At 42.7% G+C, this 21,350-nt stretch overlaps 1 protein-coding gene, 1 non-coding gene and 1 pseudogene across 12 annotated transcripts in view; all 3 read right to left on the bottom strand.

The window, feature by feature from the left end:
* Positions 1 to 20,318, bottom strand: part of TNRC6C (trinucleotide repeat containing adaptor 6C) — a 154,216-nt gene extending 133,898 nt beyond the window's left edge. For 6 of the 11 annotated variants that reach the window (XM_053570526.1, XM_053570530.1, XM_053570535.1 and 3 more), the window contains exon 1: positions 19,795 to 20,316. The gene's annotated coding sequence lies outside the window, so the exon portion shown is untranslated. Of the gene's footprint in view, positions 1 to 19,794 lie in introns of all 11 variants that reach the window. The other 5 variants (XM_053570524.1, XM_053570528.1, XM_053570527.1 and 2 more) reach the window with 3 other exon arrangements.
* On the bottom strand, positions 699 to 1,606 carry LOC128570919 (40S ribosomal protein S2-like; annotated as a pseudogene).
* On the bottom strand, positions 6,214 to 6,320 carry LOC128571323 (U6 spliceosomal RNA). The gene has a single exon (XR_008375755.1). It is a non-coding gene; the product is annotated as a U6 spliceosomal RNA (small nuclear RNA).
* Positions 20,319 to 21,350: the final 1,032 nt, after the last annotated feature.

Genomic DNA, 21,350 nt, shown 5'->3' with positions numbered 1-21,350 from the left:
ATTCCTATAGATGTGCTCTTTCTGGAAATATCAATTGAAATCTGGCTCCTTCACTTACTGTAATTGTTTTTGAGGTTTATCCATGTTTTAGCATGTATTAGCATCTCATTATCCTTATTACTGAATAACATTCCATTGTATGGATGTACCACATTTATCTATTCACCAGCTGAGGGTCATTTAGATTGTTTTCACTTACTGGCTATTATGAATAAGATACATGTTCATGTTTTGTGTGGCTACATTTTTTTATTTGTCTTGGGTTAGATAAATAGCAGAGGAACTGTGGGATTGAGTGGTAAACTTATGTTTAACTTTGTAAGAAACTGTCAAACTGTTTTCCAAAGCAGCTACTTCAAGGAATCCCCACAGAAGTTCTGAGGGTTTCCGTTTCTCCCCATCCTTGTTACTGTCTTTTTGATTGCAGCCATTCTGGAACGTATGATATGGTATCTCACAGTGTTTTTAATTTTCCTTTCCCTAATGTCTAATGATGTTTAGCATTTTTTTCTAACAGACTTAATTCACTTTATTATTCTATTTATTTATTTATTTATTTATTTATTTATTTATTTATTTATTTTGTGGTTTTTGGCCGGGGCTAGATTTGAACCTGCCACCTCCAGCATATGGGACCGGTGCTCTACTCCTTGAGCCACAGGCGCCACCCTCCACTTTATTATTCTTGTATAAAAACCCTATGTTGTAGCCACAGCTGGAGCCTGGGTCTTTTGCACAGAGACTCTGGTGTGGGTCTTGACAAGATGGTCAGTGAATTCTTGGTAAGGAGACTTGGTGAACACTCTTTCCAGAGATCAGGAATGAGACAGCTATAGGTCTTAAAAATGGCATCAAAAGTGGCCTTGGCAAAGTTGCCCCAGGTGGCAGTGCAGCCCCTGGCTGAAGTGTAGCAGTCATCGATCCCAGCCATCATTAGCAGCTTCTTGGGCACAGGCGCTGAGACAATGCCAGTTCTTCTAGGAGCAGGGATGAGACACACCAGCACAGAGCCACAGCGGCCTATCACCTTGCAAGGAGCAGAGTGAGGCTTGCCAATCTTATTCCCCCAGTAGCCTCTCCACATTGGGACAATAGAGAGCTTGGCCAGGATGATGGCCTCTCGGATGGCAGTGGCTGCTTCCTTGGAGCACCTAACACCCAGACTGACATGGCCATTGTAGTCCCTAATGGCAACAAACGCCTTGAAACTGGTCTGCTGGCCAGTGCATCTCTCCTTGAGAGATATCCCCAGGAAAAAAATCAATGATCTCAGATTCCTTAATGGGCAGGGAGAAGAGACAGATCTCCACAAGGGATTTGATCTTCATGTCCTTGACGAGGCGGCCCAGCATGGTGACGGGCATCCACTCTTTGACCTTGGCCCCAACCCCGTCCATGACCCTGGCCACAAATGCCCCTGCCAAAGCCTCCACAGAAACCACCACAGCCTCCCATTCCAGGGCTCCCTCTCCAGGCCCACCTGCTGCACCGATGTCATCTGCCATTTGGTGTTTTTGTCTGAGAAGAAGCGATGTTTAGCATTTTATGTGCTTATTAGCCAGTTGTGTATCTTTTTGGTGAAATGTTTATTGAAATGCTTTGCCCATTTTTTATATTAGGTACTTTGTCTTACTATTGAGTTATAAGGGTTCTTGATATATTCTGAATTCAAATCCTTTATCAGCTATGATTTGCAAATATTTTCCTCTAGTCTGTGTCTGTCTTTTCATTTTCCTAAAGATATCTTTTGAAGCACAAAGTTTTTTTATTTTGGTGGAATCCAATTTATCAACTATTTTTCACTTCTGGATCATGACTTTGGTGTTCAACCTAAGAAAATCCTTTGGCTAACCAAAAGTCGAAGATTTTCTTTTTTCCTAAAGATTACATGTAGTTTTAGTTTTTACACTTAGATCTAAGATCCATTTAAGTTAATTTTTGTGTATGGCCTAAGGTAAAAGTCTAACTCACCTGTTTGCATATGAGTATCTAATCATCCCAGCATCATTTGTTAGAAAGATTAACCTTTCCCAGCTCAGCGCCCATAGCTCAGTGGTTAGGGCACCAGCCACATGCACTGGGGCTAGTGGGTTCAAACCTGGCCCAGGCCTGCTAAATGATGACAACTACAACAACAAAAAAATAGCCTGTGTTGTGGGGGGCACCTGCACTCCCAGCTACTTGGAAGTCAAGAGAATTGCTTAAGCCTAAGAGTTTGAGGTTGCTGTGAACTGTGATGCCACAGAACTCTACTGAGGGCAACATAGTGAGACTCTGTCTCAAAAAAAAAAAAAGATTAACTTTTCCCCACTGCTTGGAATCTTTGTCAAAAACCAGTTCACCAATAAATGTAAAGGTTTATTTCTGAATGCTCAATTCTGATCTATTTGTCTATACTTCTGTCCTTACGTCAGTACCACACAGTTTTAATTACCTTAGCTTCATACTATATTCTTATATTAAGAATTTTAAGTCTTTTAAAAAATATATTACTTGCCAAAATTGTTTTGGCCATACTTTTTTGAGACAGAGTCTTACTATGTCACCCTCGGTAGAGTGCCGTGGCCTTACAGCTCACAGTAACCTCAAACTCTTGGGCTTAAGCGATCCTCTTGCCTCTGCCTCCCAAGTAGCTGGGGCTACAGGTGCCCGCCACAATGTCCAGCTAATTTTGGTTGCAATTGTCATTGCTGTTCAGCAGTCATGGGCCAGGCTCGAACCTGCCAGCCTCGGTGTATATGGCAGGTGCCCTACTCACTGAGTAGGTGCTGAGCCTGTTTTTGGCTATTCTAAATCTTTTGCATTTCCATATACATTTTAGAATCAGATTAAATTTCTGCCAAAAAAGAAAAAAAGCCTTCTGGAATTTCGATAGGAATGGACCAAAGACACAGATCAATTTAGGAAGAACTGTCATATAACAATACTGGGTCTTCCCATCCATCAACATGAAATGCCTCTTTAATTATTTGGATCCTCTTTAATTTATCTCAGCAATGTTTTTGTAGTTTTCAGTGTAAACATTTTTCCTTTCTTTCATCACATTTATCCTCAATGATTTAATTCCTTTTGATGCCATAGTGAATGACATAGTTTTCTTAATTTTCAAATTGTTTATTGCTAGTATATAGAAATACAAATGATTTCTGAATATTGATCTTATATCCTTTAACTGAGCTGAACTTGTTTAACTGGCTTTAGTAACTTTTTTTGGATTTGTAAAGGTTTTCTACATATAGGATCATGCTATCTGTGGATAAGGACAAGGACAATTTTATATTTTCCTTCCTAGCCTAGATGCCTTTTAATATATTTGACACAGGCTAAAATCTCCAGTTCATTGTTAAATAGAAGCGAAGAGAACTTGTTTTGTTACCAATTTTAGAGAGAAAGCATCCAGTTGACATTCACAGTTAAGTATGATGTTCAATTTACTGAGTTTCCTATTTTTCATATATGCCCTTATCAAGTTGAAGAAGTTCCCTTCTATACCCAATTTGCTCAGAGTTTGTATTATGAACAGGTGCTGGATTCTGCTAAATGCTTTCTCTCCATCTACTGAGATGATCGTATGATTTTGCTCTTTATTCTATTAATGTGGTTTATTACATTAATTGATTTAGGTTGTTAACCCAATTCTGCAGTCATGGGATAAATTCTATTCGGTCATAAAATGGTATAATCCTTTTCATTTGGTGCTGGATTTGCTTTCCAATACGTATTTTATTGAAGTTTTTTTTTTTTTTTTGAGACAGAGTCTCACTATGTCGCCCTGGGTAGAGTGCCATGGCGTCACAGCTCACAGCAACCTTGAACTCTTGGGCTTAAGTGGTTCTCTTGCCTCAGCCTCCCAAGCAGCTGGGATTATAGGTGCCCACCACAACACCTGGCTATTTTTTGGTTGCAACTGTCATTGTTGTTTAGCAGGCCAGGGCTGGATTCAAACCTGCCAGCTCCGGTGTACATGGCTGACACCCTAGGTGCTGAGCTACAAGGCACCAAGCCTTCATTGAAGATTTTTGTGTCTACGTTCATGATGGCTACGGGGCTACAGTTTGCCTTGTGATGTCTTTAGCTTTGACATCATGGTAATACTGGCCTCATATGAGCTCAGTAAATCTGAAATGTCTGATTTTGAACCAAAAGTTTAGTCTATTATATTTCAAATAAGTAGTACAATTAATTCAAGTATGCACCTGAACTATTAGCAAGTTTCACCACCTTAAGGGTAGCTTGTGTATGCCAGCAGCGAAGCCTGGAGAGTGAGCAGTGATGAAATCACAAAAGGCATTTTCTACAGCTTGTTGAGGGTTGAATGTTTTTTCTTTGCAAGAAGCCTGGAAGAACTGGCAGTCAGCTGGCGTGAAGTCTGGTGACTAGTATGGATAACAGAGCTTCCAAGTCCATCTTCTGTAGTTTGAGAGTTGTTTGCGTGACACGTGGCTGAACATCATCTTGCAGGAGGACTGGCCTGTCTCTACTGACCAATCTCAGCTGCTTAATCACACGCATCCTTGTCATGTCCAAATGGCTGCAGTCAGCATCCACTATAATGTACTGATCAGGTGTCATGAAGCTGTGATAATGCTAATGCTGGGCAACCAGACAGACACCACTAGCTTTTTCTGATGAATATCTGGGTGTGGACTGTGTTTTGGCACTTTGTCTTTATCCAGCCATTTGCTGAATACTTGTGATTGTCAGAATGAGTCCATTTTTCATCACACGTAACAATATGGTGTAGAAATGGTTCACCCTTATGTCGTGATAGCAAAGAAAGGCAAGCTTTAAGACGATTTCTCTTCTGACCCTTGTTTAATTCACATGGAATCCATCTACCCAGCTTCTTTACTTTGCTCATCTGTTTCAAATGGTCCAATGTTGCTGGAACAGTAACACATCAAACCTTGCTGCTAATTTGCTGTAAGTTGAGATGGATTTGCTCTACTACAGCTTTCAGCTCATCATTATTCACTTTGGACTCAAATTGTCCACGTGGCTCATTTTCAAGATTAAAATCACCAGAATGGAACTTCTTAAACCATCAATGTGCTGTGCGTTCATTAGCCACATCCTTCCCAAACACTTCACTGATATTTCAAGCTGTCTGTACTGCATTGGTTCCACAATGGAACTCACATTAAAAAATTTTTGATTTATCCACGGTTTCACAAAAATTTCTCTAAAAAACTTTTTTAAAGATAATCACAAGCCCAAATGTGCATTTGAAAGAATGAGGGTATACCTTCACTTATTAAAAATAACAAAACAAGAAGTGTCAAAATGAAATGCCAGCAATATCAACTCTCAAATGTAATACTCAAGGAGATCAGACATTTCATACTTAATAACCTAATACAACTGGCTGAGAATACCCTCTGCTATTTTATTTTTTTGAAATGTTTGAAGGCTTGGCATTGATTCTTTATATGTTTGACAGAATTCACCAGCAAAGACAAGATGACCTGTATTTTCTCTGTGGGAAGATTTGTGTATTACTAATCCAATTTCTTCACTTGTCAGATTTTCCATTCTTCTGAGTTGGTTTTGATATATCATTCCCAGGAATTTGTGTATTTCATCTAAATTGTCTAATTTGTTTGCATAAAGTTGTTTATAGTACCTACATTAATTTCTGTAGTATCAGTAGTCACATCACCTCTCTTATTCTTGGTTGTGATAATTTGTGTCTTTTTTTTTTTTTTTTTTTTTTTTGTAGTTTCTGGCTGGGGCTGGGTTTGAACCCACCACCTCTAGCATATGGGGCTGGCGCCCTACTCCTTTGAGCCACAGGCGCCGCCCGATAATTTGTGTCTTTTCTGCTTTCCTCTTGGTTGTTCTAGCTATGGGTTTATCAATTTTGTTGTTCTCTGCAATTAACTGACTTTCAGTTTTATTGATCTTTGATGTTTTTATTTCATTGAGTTCTCTACCCTTCACCTCTTCCTTTCCCCTCTCCTTCCCTCCCGTCCTCCCTCCTTCTTTCCTTAATCTTGCTATAGGTTTATACTGAGTTTGTTCTTCACTTTCTGGATTCGTACGTGGAAGCTTAAATTACTGATTTGAGATTGTTCTCTTTTTCTAATACAGACATTTAAATCTATAAAGTCCCTTCTTTTAAGGTTCAGCTACATCACCTGAATTTTATTTTATTTTATTTTATTTTTTGTTTGTTTGTTTTTTTTTTTTTTTTTTTTTTACGTGTCAAATACTAAAAATACGGAACGCTTCACGAATTTGCGTGTCATCCTTGCGCAGGGGCCATGCTAATCTTTTCTGTATCGTTCCAATTTTAGTATATGTGCTGCCGAAGCGAGCACTGTTTGTTTTTCTTTTTGAGACAGAGCCTCAAGCTGTGGCCCTGGGTAGAGTGCCATGGCATAACAGCTCACAGCAACCTCCAACTCCTGGGCTCAAGCAAGTCTCCTGCCTCTGCCTCCCAAGTAGCTGGGCCTACAGGCGCCCGCTACAGTGCCCGGCTATTTTTTTGAGCTGAATTAGAACCCGCCAGCTCAGGTGCATGTGGCTGGAGCCTTAGCTGCTTGAGCCACAGGCACCAAGCCCATCACCTGAATTTTAATATGTTCTGTTTTAATTAAGTTCAAAATATTTTCTGATTTTCCCCTGTGATCTCTTCACTGACCCTATAACCTATTTAGAAATCTCTTATGGGGGGGGATGCTTGGCACACCTTCTGTGTGTGGGACATAACCACAAGACAAACTCTACTTAACTAAATATTCTGAACGGGTTGCTTGTACCCCCACATGAACCTGAAATAAATTTACTTAAAAAAAAATAGACATCTCTTATTTAATTTCTGGTGGACTGTACATGGAGATAAAGAGGGGAGTCGAGGAGGATTCCAAAGTTTTTGATTGGAACAACTAGAAAGATGGAAGTGCCCTGGACAAGAGGGGAGGAGTGCCAGCAGAGCAGACAGGGGGACAAGAACAGCAGTCCAGTTCTGGACCTGGTAAGTGAAAATGCCCATTGAACAGCCATGTGGAGATGTGGAGCAGCCAACTAGACAGACAAATGTCAAGGCTGGTGAGGGAGCAACTCCAGGCTGGTGATATAAAATGTAGGAGTCCTCAATGAAGATGTGGTAAAGGGACAGGACTGAGTGAGGTCAGCCAAAGAGTGAGCCAAGAAGAAAAAGTTTACCATGAATGAAGGTAAAGAAGGCTTCATAAAAAAGACTGCTTTGATGTTAGGCATTTTAGGAAATTTAGAATTTGATCTAGCAAGAACAGAAGGCAATTCAAGCATTCTATAATGTGAAATAAATGTTATTAGATGATACCTGTGACTAATGGATATGTAATAACAGCATTAACAGATTAACTTAGGGGATAAATTCAAGAGGCCTAGGTCTCAGACAGGCACTTTACAATATGAATAAATTAATGTTATGCTTATTCCATATATGCTTAATTACAACATTCTTAAATTAAACTGTCCATGTTGGTGGTGCCTGTAGCTCAGTGGGTAGGGCATCAGCCACATACACCAGGCTGGCAGGTTAGAACCCAGCCTGGGCCAGTTAAAACGACGACGACAACTGCAACAACAACAACAAAATAGCTGAGCATTGTGGCAGATGCCTATGGTCCCAGCTATAGGGAGGCTGAGGCAAGAGAATCGCTTAAGTCCAAGAGTTTGAGATTACTGTGAGCTGTGACGCCACAGCACTCTACCCAGGGTGGCAGTTTGAGGCTCTGTCTCAAAAAATAAATAAATAAATAAACTGTCCATGTTACCGAAGAGCTTTATTCCCTCCCACCTATTTTTTCTAGATCCATATGCCTCAATACCAATCTCAGTCATTTCCAGATATCTCTTCTGAAAACTGTAATACCAAAATAAAGATGCAAAACTGTTAGCCTTCCAACTAGAGAGCCAAATAAAGAAACAAAGGATAATATGCTACTCCCAAACCTAGGTGGTATCTAAATCTCCCTACCTTGCAAGTCTTTATGAGTTTCCAACACTCCAGTCCTTTAAACTTCTTGTGTTGAAGAAACAGACGATATAATGCAAAAGAAAAATAGGTCAAGTGAGGGAAATTGCTTCTAACTGAGACTTAAGACTGAATAGGAAATAGGTAAATTAGACAGAAGAAAGACAGTTATCATCCATTCATATTCCTGCTGTTATACTGTATATCAAAGGTAGCTACTTCTAGCTTACCCTATTCAGGCATTGCTCTTTCAAGAGTGACACAGATTTTTACAGAAATGTCTTCCCACTTTTTACAATTTGGATAGAAGCCAGAATCCCTTTAAATAGGCTTAAATTTTTTAGTAAAGGATATTTTCAAATAATGCTCCAAGAAAACCTTGCTGCTATGGCAGAAAAAAAGATACTCTGTAAGACTGACGTTTTTCTCATAGGCATATTCCTCCCTAAATTGCCTTCTAGGTGCCGAAGTTAGAAATCAGAGAGAATAGAAAACCTGTATCAGGATTTTCAAATATAAATAATTCTTATAAATATATAAATTAGTTTTATATTTTTAGGGACAAGAGTGATACTACTTGGGGATGTGAACTTCCAGCCCATTAGACATGTTAACTTTTTTTTTTTTTTGAGACAGAGTCTTACTTTGTCACCATGGGTGGAATGCCGTCGTGTCACAGCTCACAGCAATTCTCTTGCCTAAGCCTCCCGAGTAGCTGGGACTACAGGCACCCGCAACAACGCCCGGTTATTTTTTGTTGCAGTTTGGCCGGGGCCGGTTTTGAACTGGCCACCCTCGGTATATGGGGCAGGCGCCCTACCCACTGAGCCACAGGTGCCTCCCTAGACACATGTTAACATTTAATAAAAAATTTTTATTACTAGCTCAGATGACACAGACCAATCTGGGGCCACAGTAATCTCTCATTTTATTTTTATTTATTTATTTGGAGACAGAATCTCACTTTGTCTCCCTGGGTAGTGTGCTGTGGTGTCATAGCTCACAGAAACGTCAAACTCTTGAGCTTGAATTATCCTCTTGCCCCAGCCTACTGAGTAACTGGGAGTACAAAAGACCCTGGCTAGTTTTTCCACTTTTTAGTAGAGACGGGGTCTCATTCCTGCTCAGGCTGTTCTCAAATTCTTGAGCTCAAGCAATCCACCAGTTTCACCCTCCCACAATGCTAGGTGTGAGCCACGGCATCTGGCCAATCTCTCAGAGTTTTTAAGATAATGAAAATCACTTGGTCAGTCTGAATGAGGAGCTACAACAGTGCAGTCAGAAGCATAGTCAGTGCAATCAGGTGGCCCGACTTCAAGGTGCCTCAGTTTGCTCATCTATCAAGGAGAATAAATGAAATGACATTTTCAATGCTTTGTATCTGCACATGACAAGCACTTATGATAATAAACTATTGCTACTATGAACTTTAGAATCCCTTTACCAGCTGTAGGTTAATCTCTTCAGTGCTAACAGGCTAACTCAACAATACACAGAATGAAAATGAGCAGACTGTCCACTCCGTTGTCTCAAACCAGGCCTTTACTCCCATCCCCAAAGCACGAAGTTAGAACAGGGCAAATGGAAAAAAAAAGAGAGAGAGGAAAAAAGGCTGTGGGGAAGATAAATAAAAAGGGAAAAGGGGCAGCTCCTGTGGCTAAAAGGAGTAGGGTGCTGGCCCCATATGCCAGAGGTGGCGGGTTCAAACCCAGCCCTGGCCAAAACCGTGCCAAAAAAAAAAAAGCAAGGGAAAAGGCCAGGCTTGGTGGCTCACTTGAGCTCAGGAGTTCAAGACCAGATCTAAGCAAGAATAAGACACCATTTCTAAAAATAGCCAGGCATTGTGGCGGGCACCTGTAGTTTCAGTTTACTCCAGAGGCTGAGGCAAGAGGATCGCTTAAGCCCAAGCCCCTGAGGTTGCCGTGAGCTATGACGCTACAGTACTCCACAGAGGGCGACAAAGTGAGACTCTGTCTCAAGAAGAAAAAAAAAAGCAATGTAAAATATGAGAACTTCTTTATTTTTTGGAAGCAAGGCCTTGCTGTATCCCCTGGGTTGGAGTGCAGTCCCATCATCACAGATCATGGCAACCTCAAACTATTGGACTCCAGTGACTCTCCTGCCCCAGCCTTCCAAGTCACTGGGCCTACAGGTGGGCACCATCATGCCTGGCTTATTTTTCTATTTTTTGCATTATATATCTATGTACTGAAATAGATATAAGGTCTCGCTGTGTTGCTTAGGCTGATCTCAGATTCCTAGGCTCAAGCAATCCTCCTGTCTCAGCCCTCCAAAGCATTAGGATTGCAGACGTGAGCCACTATGAACATGATGAGAACTTTTTTGAGTGTTGAATTCGGAAACATCATGATGTTCACTAATTTAAGATTTAGTTGGAAAAATCACAAGTTAAAGAAATCATCTTCATAGGACTTAGAATCTGTCTAATCATAATTTTGCCATCTAAGCTGGGCATTATGGTTTTACTCCTATAATCCTAGCACTTTGGGAGGCTGAGACAGGAGAATACCTTGAATTCAGGAGTTCTAGACCAGTCTGAACAAGACTGAGACCCTGTTTCTACTAAAAATAGAATAATTAACTGGGCACTATGGCAGGCATCTGTAGTCCAAGCTACTTGGGAGGCTGAGGCAGAAGGATCACTTGAACTCAGGAATTTGAGGTTACTGTGAGCTAAGGTGATGCCACAGTGCTCTAGCCTGGAGCAATAGAGTGAGACAGTCTCAAAAAATATTTTTTTTTCCATCTAAGGTTAAATAAGCATGTCTATAAGCTACTTAGCTAACAACTCTATTTTTGTTAAAAGAGTACTTAACTTAGTGAGTAAATATAAATTGATTTCAAGAAAAAGAATACCGACGATATCTTTTTATATCCTCTTATTTTCCCAGAGTCTTCCCTAAAGGAGAATAGAATAAAAGTTTAACATATGCTAACCAGACATCCTGGCTTGGCCAGAATGATCCCATTAATTATAACACTCATTTTTCCAATAGACTAGAATCTAAAGATTAGCACCAAATCTATGAAAGACAAACCAGGAATTATTTTGTAATTTTTCTATTGTACCAAAATTTTAATGTGCGTAAGATATGTGATTTCCTCATAATTTGGTCAGTGGCATTTACTGGCAGTGCCCAGGGGTCGTAAGAAAAGGACTGCCCATTCCTACAGTTACCCATAAAAAAAGGCAGCGCAAGGAGCCCTGACCATTATGACCGTTAAGATGGACTCAAGCTCCTTCACTCCCCTGAAATCCGCAGATGAAGTCCCACATGCAGGTCTAACTAGTTGAAAATATGGTTGCTTATTATCCTGAATGACTGAATGTGGGAGAAAAGTGTTCAGTTATCAATCTCCTTTTTCCCTCTTCTTGATTTGTGGAAGCAACATCTCTGAAGAAACAAGACAACACAAAATAAAACTAAAAATTTTTATCTTAATTTCTACAAAACACTATAGATAATATAGAAACTACAAAGATGAACATGTTATGATCCCTGCTAACAAATAACTCACATCTAAAGAAATAGTCAAAATGACAAAGGTTTTCTACAAAGCACTAACCTGCAATGGATATACTGAGATTTAAAGTCTGAAATGAATAGGAAAAGATGAAATAATAGTGCCCAATTAATTAAATACAAAACTATAACATACACAAAAATATAAGGGTGGCTAACATTCTTGTCACTTGACTGTAGTAGAACAAAAAATATTTTAATCTGTTTTAAAGTTTGCCCACCACACTCTGTAGGAGTATAAGAGACAAAAGTCTATTTTGTTGTTTTAATTTTTTTCTTTGTTAAAAAAGAATTTATTAAATTTAACCTTTGAAAAGTTCTAGTAACTTCAACACAACTACAACACTGCTTGTACTATTTATTTTATAATTGGATCTTATGTTTCTTTGAAACACTAAAGACTGTTCTGTCAATACCCATATGCATAAAGTTTAAAATATATCTGGGACCGTTATATGAAGTTAAGAATTTTTTATGGGTACAACACAAAGAAAATTCAATTTCATTGACAGTATTCACCATAATTAGCAGACCCGTATCATTACAGGGCTCCTTACATACATAGATTTACGCTGTGAGTCAAATCTCTACTCCTGAACACCACCTCATACAATAAACTCTCCTGAAACTGCTATGTCATCTTTTAACATCAGCATCTAAAAAGGACACAGTGGTTATATTTAACCAAACATTTTAACAAAGCCTCTCTGCCAGTTCTAGCAAGAGCAGCACAACTACCATTTTGCAGTGTTTGTCCTGCTGATTCTTCCAAGCACCTTTTGTCTGACCCTGTCAGTATGCTCCTCCCAGCTTGCATCACCTTTCAGAGACAGCTACAACAGTCTCAGTTTTAACACCATTATCACTGCTCAAGGGAAGTCTCTAATCTACTACTTGTTTCATGTCATGCCCCTCAACAACTACCAATAGTTCCTGACAAGTCAAAGAATCGTGGTTCTACTCAACATAGCCCCTTCTAAACCTTACTGCCAACATAAAACCTCCATTTACAGCTAGATCTCAGGGTTCATTTATTCAATAAATACACCAAGTTTCTACTAAGTCCCAGCCATTGATCTGTACTTTACTAAATGTTCCTCATTCTCTTCTTGTAGATTATTCCTTCCGTTCAAATTCTACCAATCTTTCAGAAGCCATTTTAAGTAAAGTCCTGCTTGATTGAACACTCCAACCCACATATCCCTTCTTTCATATGAATGACTGGAGATTATTTCTTCCTGCATTTCCCAAAGTCCATTTGGTTGAACTAAAATGTGATATGAAGAGAAAGCAATGTTCCGTGCTCACGTAAGCTTGGGAAATACTGAACTAATAAAGGGAAACATACTTCTTTTGCTTCTGGACTTCTGAGAGCATCCAGTATTTTGACATGCATCTTCAGAGAGGAGATATGGTATACAGCTATAGAATCATGTAGTACCTTAGATTTTTACTAGCTTTTATGTATGTGCATGCAGCTTCCTTCACAACATTTATTGCTATCTCTCTTTTAAAAAACAACTTGTTTTGTGTCTGTGTCTCTTCCTACCACCAGCTGGATAGCTCTGGCATTATCAATCAAGGGCCCACAAGTACTCCTACAGCACAGTAATTCAACCTCCATCATCTCTAACTCCTCATCTATAAAATGAACACAGCATTGGCACCTAACCTACACATTGCTGTTGAGGAATAAAGTGCTCAGAACACATTCAGCTAATATTGGCAGCTAGATAAGTGAGACACACAGCAAAAGGAGAGACTAAGAAGAACAATTATTTTAAAATACTTCAAGCTATTTCCATGTGTGATGGCTTTGAATATTGATTTTAAATTCTGACTTCATATCCTACAAGTTGCAGATACTGTGGGAATTACATCTTTCACTGTGCCTGTTTGTCTATAAAATGGGAATAATAGAAGCTCTCCTTTCAGGTGTGTTGTGAGATTGAATAATACTCATGTCCTCGGCACACTATCAGAAAGTCGATGCTCAAAGATTACTGTTATTATTATTCTGAGACATAGTCTCACTCTGTTGCCCTCTTTTAGTAGAGACATGGGTCTCATTCTTGCTCAGGCTAGTCTTGAACTTCTGAGCTCAAGCAATCATCCTACCTTAGCCTCCCAGAGGGCCAGGATTACAGGCATGAGCCACCACACCTGGCCTCAATGATTATTTTTAAATGGCAATCTGGTTATCTAAGAGGACACTTTCTAACCTCCTCTCACCCTAACCCACAATTCCCAAGTGTCTTCAGTGACTCAAATGTACTTGGTCCAGCAAAGGCATCGCTTTGTCCCTCACAGTGATCAGCCCACAGCCTCCTGAAGAACAAAGACTGTTAAATTCCCTCCCCACACACTCTTGGCCCCTCTTCTCTGCATTTCATATTTCATATGTAGTGTGAGAAAACAATAATGTGATCCAAGGAGTAATATTACATCTCCCCCACTATAATTTCTGAACAACCTTGTTGTCAACGTCTCTTCACAGCAAGAATGCTTGGAAAGGGGATAGCGTGCCTACATTGCCATTTCCCAGTTTCAGATCTTAGTTTAATTCCTGGCTGCTTTTTTTAACTTAGGTTTTTCCTGCTTATTAAAAGAGTAATTAAAAAGAAATTATCTTTGGGAATAAAAAGTAAACAATACCTTTGCCACATTCAAACCAAGCACCTGATTTTAGCTGTGAGATCTTATTCTTACTAAGCTAGATGGCACACATAAAATAAATCAAGCAAAGCTTACATTCCACTAACTACCTTGTATTTGGCACTAGTCAGTCACTTCAAGACAGTCTGGATGCTAGTATAGGACTCAACCATAGATAAGGAGTTACCTAACTGCTGAGAATTTGACTTGATATTGTAGGTTTGCTGTTCAAGCCTTCAGAGGAAGGATGTTACAAAGATATAAAAGTACTAATTTTGAAAATGGTCTGAAGAAGGAAAACAGAGGGTCTTCAGATTAAAGAGAAAAGACCTGCTCAGGTTTTTGTATTCTGGAGGACCACAGGGGATTATCTGGACTCTACAAAGAGATGCTGGTCACATAACATGCTATAAGCTTATAACAATGGTGAGCTGATGAACACTATTTCATTTATGTGCAAAAAATTAAAAAATTAATGTTAGGTTTATGAGGAAGTAAAGTAGAAAATGAGCCATGTCAGACCAATCTATCCCTGGGGCACTCTAAAAAACAGATTGCAGGTGACTCCTCGTGCCACGTGCACTGTGTGTGGCCTAGTGATCAAATGTGTCTCCAGAGGGGTCATTCTCCAACAGAGAAATGTTGCAACACAGAGGCAAACGAAGACGCAAATAGTGGGAAAGACAACTCTATACTCCTTATTTCCTAGAGCAAATATTTAAAGCCACTGGCCTACAAGAGGCATATATTTAAGCAGATACATATTCTTGCCCATTCTTAATCATTTCTATATTTTAGAAAACCAAAGTCCCAATGCATAGCTACAACTCAAGAGAAACATAGAATATTAAAGAGTTCAAAATACCAGTGAATGCCGCTTTCCCAGGGCCCTTCCTTCTGTTGTGGTTTGCCACTACGGAGGGCTCAGGAGAGTGCAAACAACTATCTGTGCTACAGCAGTGATGTTTTATGGCTGGATGCCCAGATTATCTAGCTCTGCACACAGATCTATAGACTGCTAAGGGCTAGAGAGGAGGAACAGTTCTTAACAGCTCCTCATCCCAGCAAGAATGCCTTCATTCTCTGAAAACACCTGACATCAAAAATTCATTTTTAGTAAAACCCCAAAAATGGCACAAACAGTATGGCTTGTCACCATGTTTTTACATGCAAAACCTTTTTATATCCCAGTTGGAGAATTAAAAAATACATATTTTACTTTTCATTTAATAAGTTAACAGTTCAAGGGGCCAGACGTGGTGGCTCATGCCTCTAATCCCAGGACTTTTAGGAGGCCAAGGCAGGAGTAGCTGAGCTCACAGGTTTGAGACCAGCCTGAGCAAGAGCGAGACCCCGTCTCTAAAAATAGCCGGTGTTGTGGCTGGTGTCTGTAGTCCCAGCTACGTGGGAGGTTGAGGCAAGAGAATCGTTTAAGCCCGGGAGTCTGAGGTTGCTGTGAGAGATGAAGCCACAGCACTCCACCAAGGGTGACAAAGTGAGACTCTGTCTCAAATAAATAAATAAATTAAATAAGTTAACCGTTCGTATGTATAATGTGTACAACAGAAAACTTACAGGATTATTTTAATTGAGTTATTCAAACAAGTTCACTGGGCAAGGAACATTCCTTGATTTCATTATCACATATACACTCTCTATACAAGGTTATATAGTTATTTCTGACAAATAACCTTTATACTTTTAAGTAATTATACTCCTGAAAAGTTGTGTTTGTAAGCTAAAAATTTATAAATGGGAACATCTCTATTGCATTAAAGTCCACCTAAAAAGAACTTATTGTATTTAATACAGCATTTGGTAAAGAATGCTCTCCTCATGACTGAACAATTAGCTAATAGCTCATCTGTAAATTTGGAATTTTGGATAACCGTAATTAAACTGGCTTATAGCAAAAGCCCTGTAAAATCAACCCCCCAAAATATTAGCCGGTTCCTGACATTCTGCTTTCCCTACTCGCATCATCAAAATTAAGATGTAAGTATCTTAACTAAGCAATTAAAATCCGGTCACTTTCACTGTGAATCCAGTTACCATGCTAAGTCACCTATAGTCTTCAAAAGATTTCTTTGCTTCTCACAGGAAACACTGAAGACCCTATAGGATAAAGCTGGAGGGAAAAACACCCATTCATCTCAAAATCGTGAGAAAGAAGAAAACAAAACAGATAAAAACAAAGTTACCTGGTTCTTCCCTGCTTACATGGGAGCTTCCATGCTCTGCCTGTTCAGAGCTCCACTCTGCTCCCTCAACCTACTCTTCTCTCATTCCAAAGGCATCTATAAATCTATCCCTGTCTCCTTGCAGTTTCTCATGTCTTCCCCATGGGCTTCACCTGCTCTGGCAAAGTAATCTTGGCTTCCTCCATCTCTAAATCTTTTTTTTTTTTTTTTTTTTGAGACAAGAGTCTCACTATGTCACCCTCAGTAGTGTACTGTGGTATCACAGCTCACAGCAACCTCTTAACTCTTAGGCTTAAGTGATTCTCTTGCCTCAGCCTCCCAAGTAGCTGGGACTACAGGCGCCTGCCACAATGCCCAGCTATTTTTTTGTTGTTGCAGTTGTCACTGCTGTTCAGCTGACCTGGGTTGGGTTCGAACCGCCTGCCTCTGCATATGTGGCTGGCGCCCCAATCATTGAGATACCAGCAACAGAGCCTCCATCCCCAAATCTTAATTGTCTCCTATGTTATTCTGATATATGGAATAGCCTGGATTTCACAGCCAATGTATTGTCTTTCTTATAAAATCTTCTCAATTATCACCTTAATGCAATAAACCCTGACTGATAAACAGTAATTAAAAACATAAGCATGTAATTTAAGGGATCCAATTTCTACTGGGGAAGGCCCCCAAGACCCGAAAATAGTCTTTAAAACAATTCTCCAGCCTTAAAAGGTGAGCTGGTAGGGAACTAATATGATGCCAAAGACTATATACTCCAATCATAATTATCATAATGGATAAATGAACCAACTTCCACTCGTAGTCTTTGTAAAAAAAAGTCAGTTAGCATCACTGTCTCCAGGTGGAGCAAGACTAAGTTTACATTCAGGACCTTATCCTCCTCCCTTGGAGTTGGGCAGGTAACGCAGACAGCCCATTCTCAGCCAGTACTGCAGAAATTTTATCTTTCCTTTCTTTCCAAAGCTCTCTTCCCTAAGGAAAAAGGCTGTCCTACTCCAGTGCTGACCTCCTCCTCTGGCTTGGTTTGGAAATGAGCCAGATTAAAGCATTTGGAAAAGCACAAATTTATCTCAGTTAAGCGGGCTGTTTAACCAAAAGGTGGTGGTGCTGAGAAACACTGTAATTTAAAACCAAAAAATAGCCGGGCGTTGTGGCGGGCGCCTGTAGTCCCAGCTACTTGGGAGGCTGAGGCAAGAGAATCACTTAAGCCCATGAGTTGGAGGTTGCTGTGAGCTGTGTGAGGCCACGGCACTCTACCGAGGGCCATAAAGTGAGACTCCGTCTCTACAAAAAAAAAAAAATAATAAAGTTTCGTATATTCCCCCAAATTACTTATTTTTTAATCACAGAATGTCAGATGGTACAGTTCATCCCATTTCCCCTTCAGAATCAGCATCCTAATGGCAACTATTTATTCCAAAATTCCTGAGCCAACTAAGAGTAAATATAAACCTGTTACAAAATAATCTTTGTTAAAGAGAACTTGCCACTTGAAGAAAAAACAACAATAAACATTGTAAGGAGAAAAATCTAAAACAAATATTTACATATACCCCAGGTTATTACTGGAATATTTAAATGCCAGAATCCAAAGTGAAATTGATAAGATTAAACTTTATGACAATCTTCATGTCAACCTTATCTAATTTCACACCTTAATAGTAAAACCCATGTAACAGTCATTTAGGTCTTTACCTAAGAAGCAGAGTTTTAAAATAATAAAACCAAGTCTGTATGTATACATGTATATTTTACGGTTACCATTTTCTGAGCTTTCAATTTCTCCTGACCCAATGTGTGAAAGAAAACCAGATTCTAAGAAGTTCTATTCTTATGAGACTACTAAAAACTTTCGGGGAGAGGGGAACCTTTCAGCACCAATAAACAAAGTCTCAACTACTCACACACCATGACTTTGTTCTGTAAACACAAATTCATTCAGATAATGTGTAACTGGTCATTTAAAAAACCTCATTTTGAATTATTTTCCCCACAAAGCATCGTAGAGATGCCATACTGAAAAATGTTCAAAGACGACCACCACTTCTGTTCTAGAATAATATAAATTTCTTCAAGGTGCCCTCTGATAACCAAGTTCATCTGGCCTAGGGCTAAGTTTTACCATTTATTCTTTCACATAGCAGGGAAGGTAGCCTGGAATCTATGAATAAAATTGTCAGCATCCCCTCCACATTTCAAACTGGCCACCACTGTCCTCTGAAATCACTCAAGCCACGTTTCCAGTGTCTCAACTTACACTGTTACTCAATTCTTAATGTAGGAAATTACTTGCATAAAATAAGCCCTATGCTGGGTTAAGCTATATTCAGCGATGTCAGATCATCAGTTAACCTCTCACAGTGACAGCCACAAACTGGCTATCCGCACTAGCCCAAGGACACCAACGTGAACAACAGCATACGAGAAAACCCGAAGCTCGGCAACACAATAGATCGAGCCAGTCGGAAGGCTCCAACTTGCAACTCCTTAAAGACGCTTAAGTTGGACATCTACAGAGCACCATTTTGAGTTCAGAATCTGCAGTTAAAGCCTAGAAATAACCCAGCAGACCACTCAAATGGAGGTTTCATCTGGCAAGGCTTGAGACAACTAATTACATGCAGGAGCAGCAATACCATCGGATGCCTTCAACTGCAGTAGGTGCAGCCAAGACCTGGCGGCCCCTCCTCCCCCGCCTCCCCGCATAACATCCGCGCAGCAATCCTTCATCTTTGCTAAGATTCCTCCAGCTCTGCTTCTCGGGCACGCCAATGATCGCGTCGCTAGGTTAAGAGAACCCTTATATTGGCATCTGCACGTTTTAATAGCTATGAATCAATTAATTAAATCTCATCCACAAGGTAAAGGTGCCAAGGAGGCATCGCTTAAAGCAGAGGTGGCGGAGAAGCGCTCGGGTTGCGTTATCTGGTAACAGGGCTGGAGGTTGGACGGCTCGTGTTCCTCACACGCATTACTCCGCAGCCCACAGCGCCGTTAGAAATCCACCTGATTTCGGACCCGCAGAACGCCCTTCTGCTCACCCGAAGCACGCCCTAGTTCTCTTCCCCCAAACCACAGGGCTGTGGGTCCGTACCTGCCATCAGAAATGCAAAACCTGAGGTGCCAGCTCGGAGGGCCGAATTTCACCCACTGCGTTAGTTTAAAAGAGGGGGGGGTATTTTAGAACCATCCATTCCAATCACGTTTGATTGTGTCGCACACCAGGTGTCTGCGCATCTCCCCACACACGCACACACGCGCCCGGTCCCCGGGCCACTCCTGCCGGCACCTTCTGCACCCCGCAGACCGCGGGCCAGGGGGTCGCTTGGGGCCAGCGCCCGCCCCGGCTCGGCTCGGCCGAACAAAGGGCCCGCGAACCTCCGGGCAAAGTTGCGGCGGCGAGGAGGGGGCGGGCGGCCGCGCTCACCTGGGCTCCGTCCCCGGCGGCGGCGGCGGCTCCGCGGGGCTCCGGCGGCGCGGGCCTGGCGGCGGCGACACAAACAACCGGGTGGCCTCGGGGACGCTCGGGCGGCTGGGGCCCGCTCAGCGCCGGCGCCGCGGGCTCAGGTCCCGACGCGGGCGGCGGCGGCGCGGGCGGGTGGGCGGCGGCGCGTCCCGGCAGGTCCAGGTCCGGCCCCGGCAACGCCGCGACGCGCCTCCTCCTCGCGCTGGCGGGACGCGGCTCTGGCGCTGCCCGGGTCCGAGGCGGCGACGGCGGCGGCTGCGGGCGGCTGGGCGCGGGGCCGCTCCACTCCCTCCGCCTCCGGCTCGGGCAGGCCCGCTGCGGCTGCGACGGGAGCGCGGCGGGCGCGGAGGCGGCCCTGTCAGGGGGCGGCGGGGGCGGCCTGGGCGGCGCTCAGGGCTGCGCGGCGGTAGGGCCGGCGGCGGCGGCTGCGGCTCCCGGGGCCGTCGCGCTGAGGTGCGGAGCTGCCACCGCGGCCATCTTGTTGCTCTAACTGACAAGAATCCCCCTCCCCCCCGCTTCAACCAGACGGGGCGCTCGCGCCCCCTTCCCCGCCCGGCGTTTGCCTCCAACAGGAAGTCGTCCCGGCCCCTGGCACGTGACTCCCACTGTATCTGCATACCGCGGCAAACTGGCCAATCGGCGCTCTGCACTAGAACTCCGCCCCCGCGCGCCCCTCCCCGGCCCATTGGCTTGTCTTGGCCAGGCCACGCCTTCTCTTTTCTCCTTAATACCCGCCCGCGCCGAGGTTCTCCAGACCGCGCGGGGAGCGCGCCGGGGTGCGAGCGGCGCGTACTCTGCTTGGTCTGAGCGCGCGCCTGTCCCTGGAGCTCGTGTTCGCTCCACCCGGGGGTGCATGGAGACCTGCGCCGTATTCTTCCCGTTTGCAGCTTGCCGCTCGACCTGTTGTGGCTCCGCGTTAGCGCGCTGGCCGGAGGGGCGCCGATCTCAGTCCGCTAGGTGTTCCAGGCCAGCTTGGCGCCGTAATTTTGCCCGGCGGCGCTGGTTCTCTATTCCGCGGCGCCCCAGCGCGCGTCCTGCCCGTGTCGTGCACACGCCTTGCACCTCCCCTCCGAGCACACACGTACACGAGTCGGCTGGGGCCCTGGTGCATCCTGCTCACCCCGCGCCTCCGGGCCCGCCTTTGCGCGCAGCAGCTCCCCAGGGAGCACCCCGCTACGAGCAAAACAAGCCTCGCTGCGAAACGGCTCCCCCCCAACCCCTGAGACATCCCTTTCCACCAAAGCAAACAGCCCCACCCCTACAGCGCAAACAGAATCGCCGGTCGGGGCCAAATCCGGGCGCTGCGGCTCCTACACACCCCGTGGTTCCTCTGCGTCGCTCCGTAACCCGTCGTGATGCTCCATTCCACGGCTCCTCTCGGACATACATTATTCATTAATGGTAGGTAAGATCAAGCGCAGGGTGCAATTTGAAAACTCCCTTTTTAACTTTCGGTTCAAGCCACGAGAAGATTTTGAAAGCAAGCATTTTCTCCATTCTCATGAAAGGTCGTGGCA

The sequence above is a fragment of the Nycticebus coucang genome, chromosome 18, assembly GCF_027406575.1.
Source record: "Nycticebus coucang isolate mNycCou1 chromosome 18, mNycCou1.pri, whole genome shotgun sequence".
Taxonomy (NCBI): domain Eukaryota; kingdom Metazoa; phylum Chordata; class Mammalia; order Primates; family Lorisidae; genus Nycticebus; species Nycticebus coucang.
This window is presented reverse-complemented; position numbering and strand designations above follow the sequence as displayed.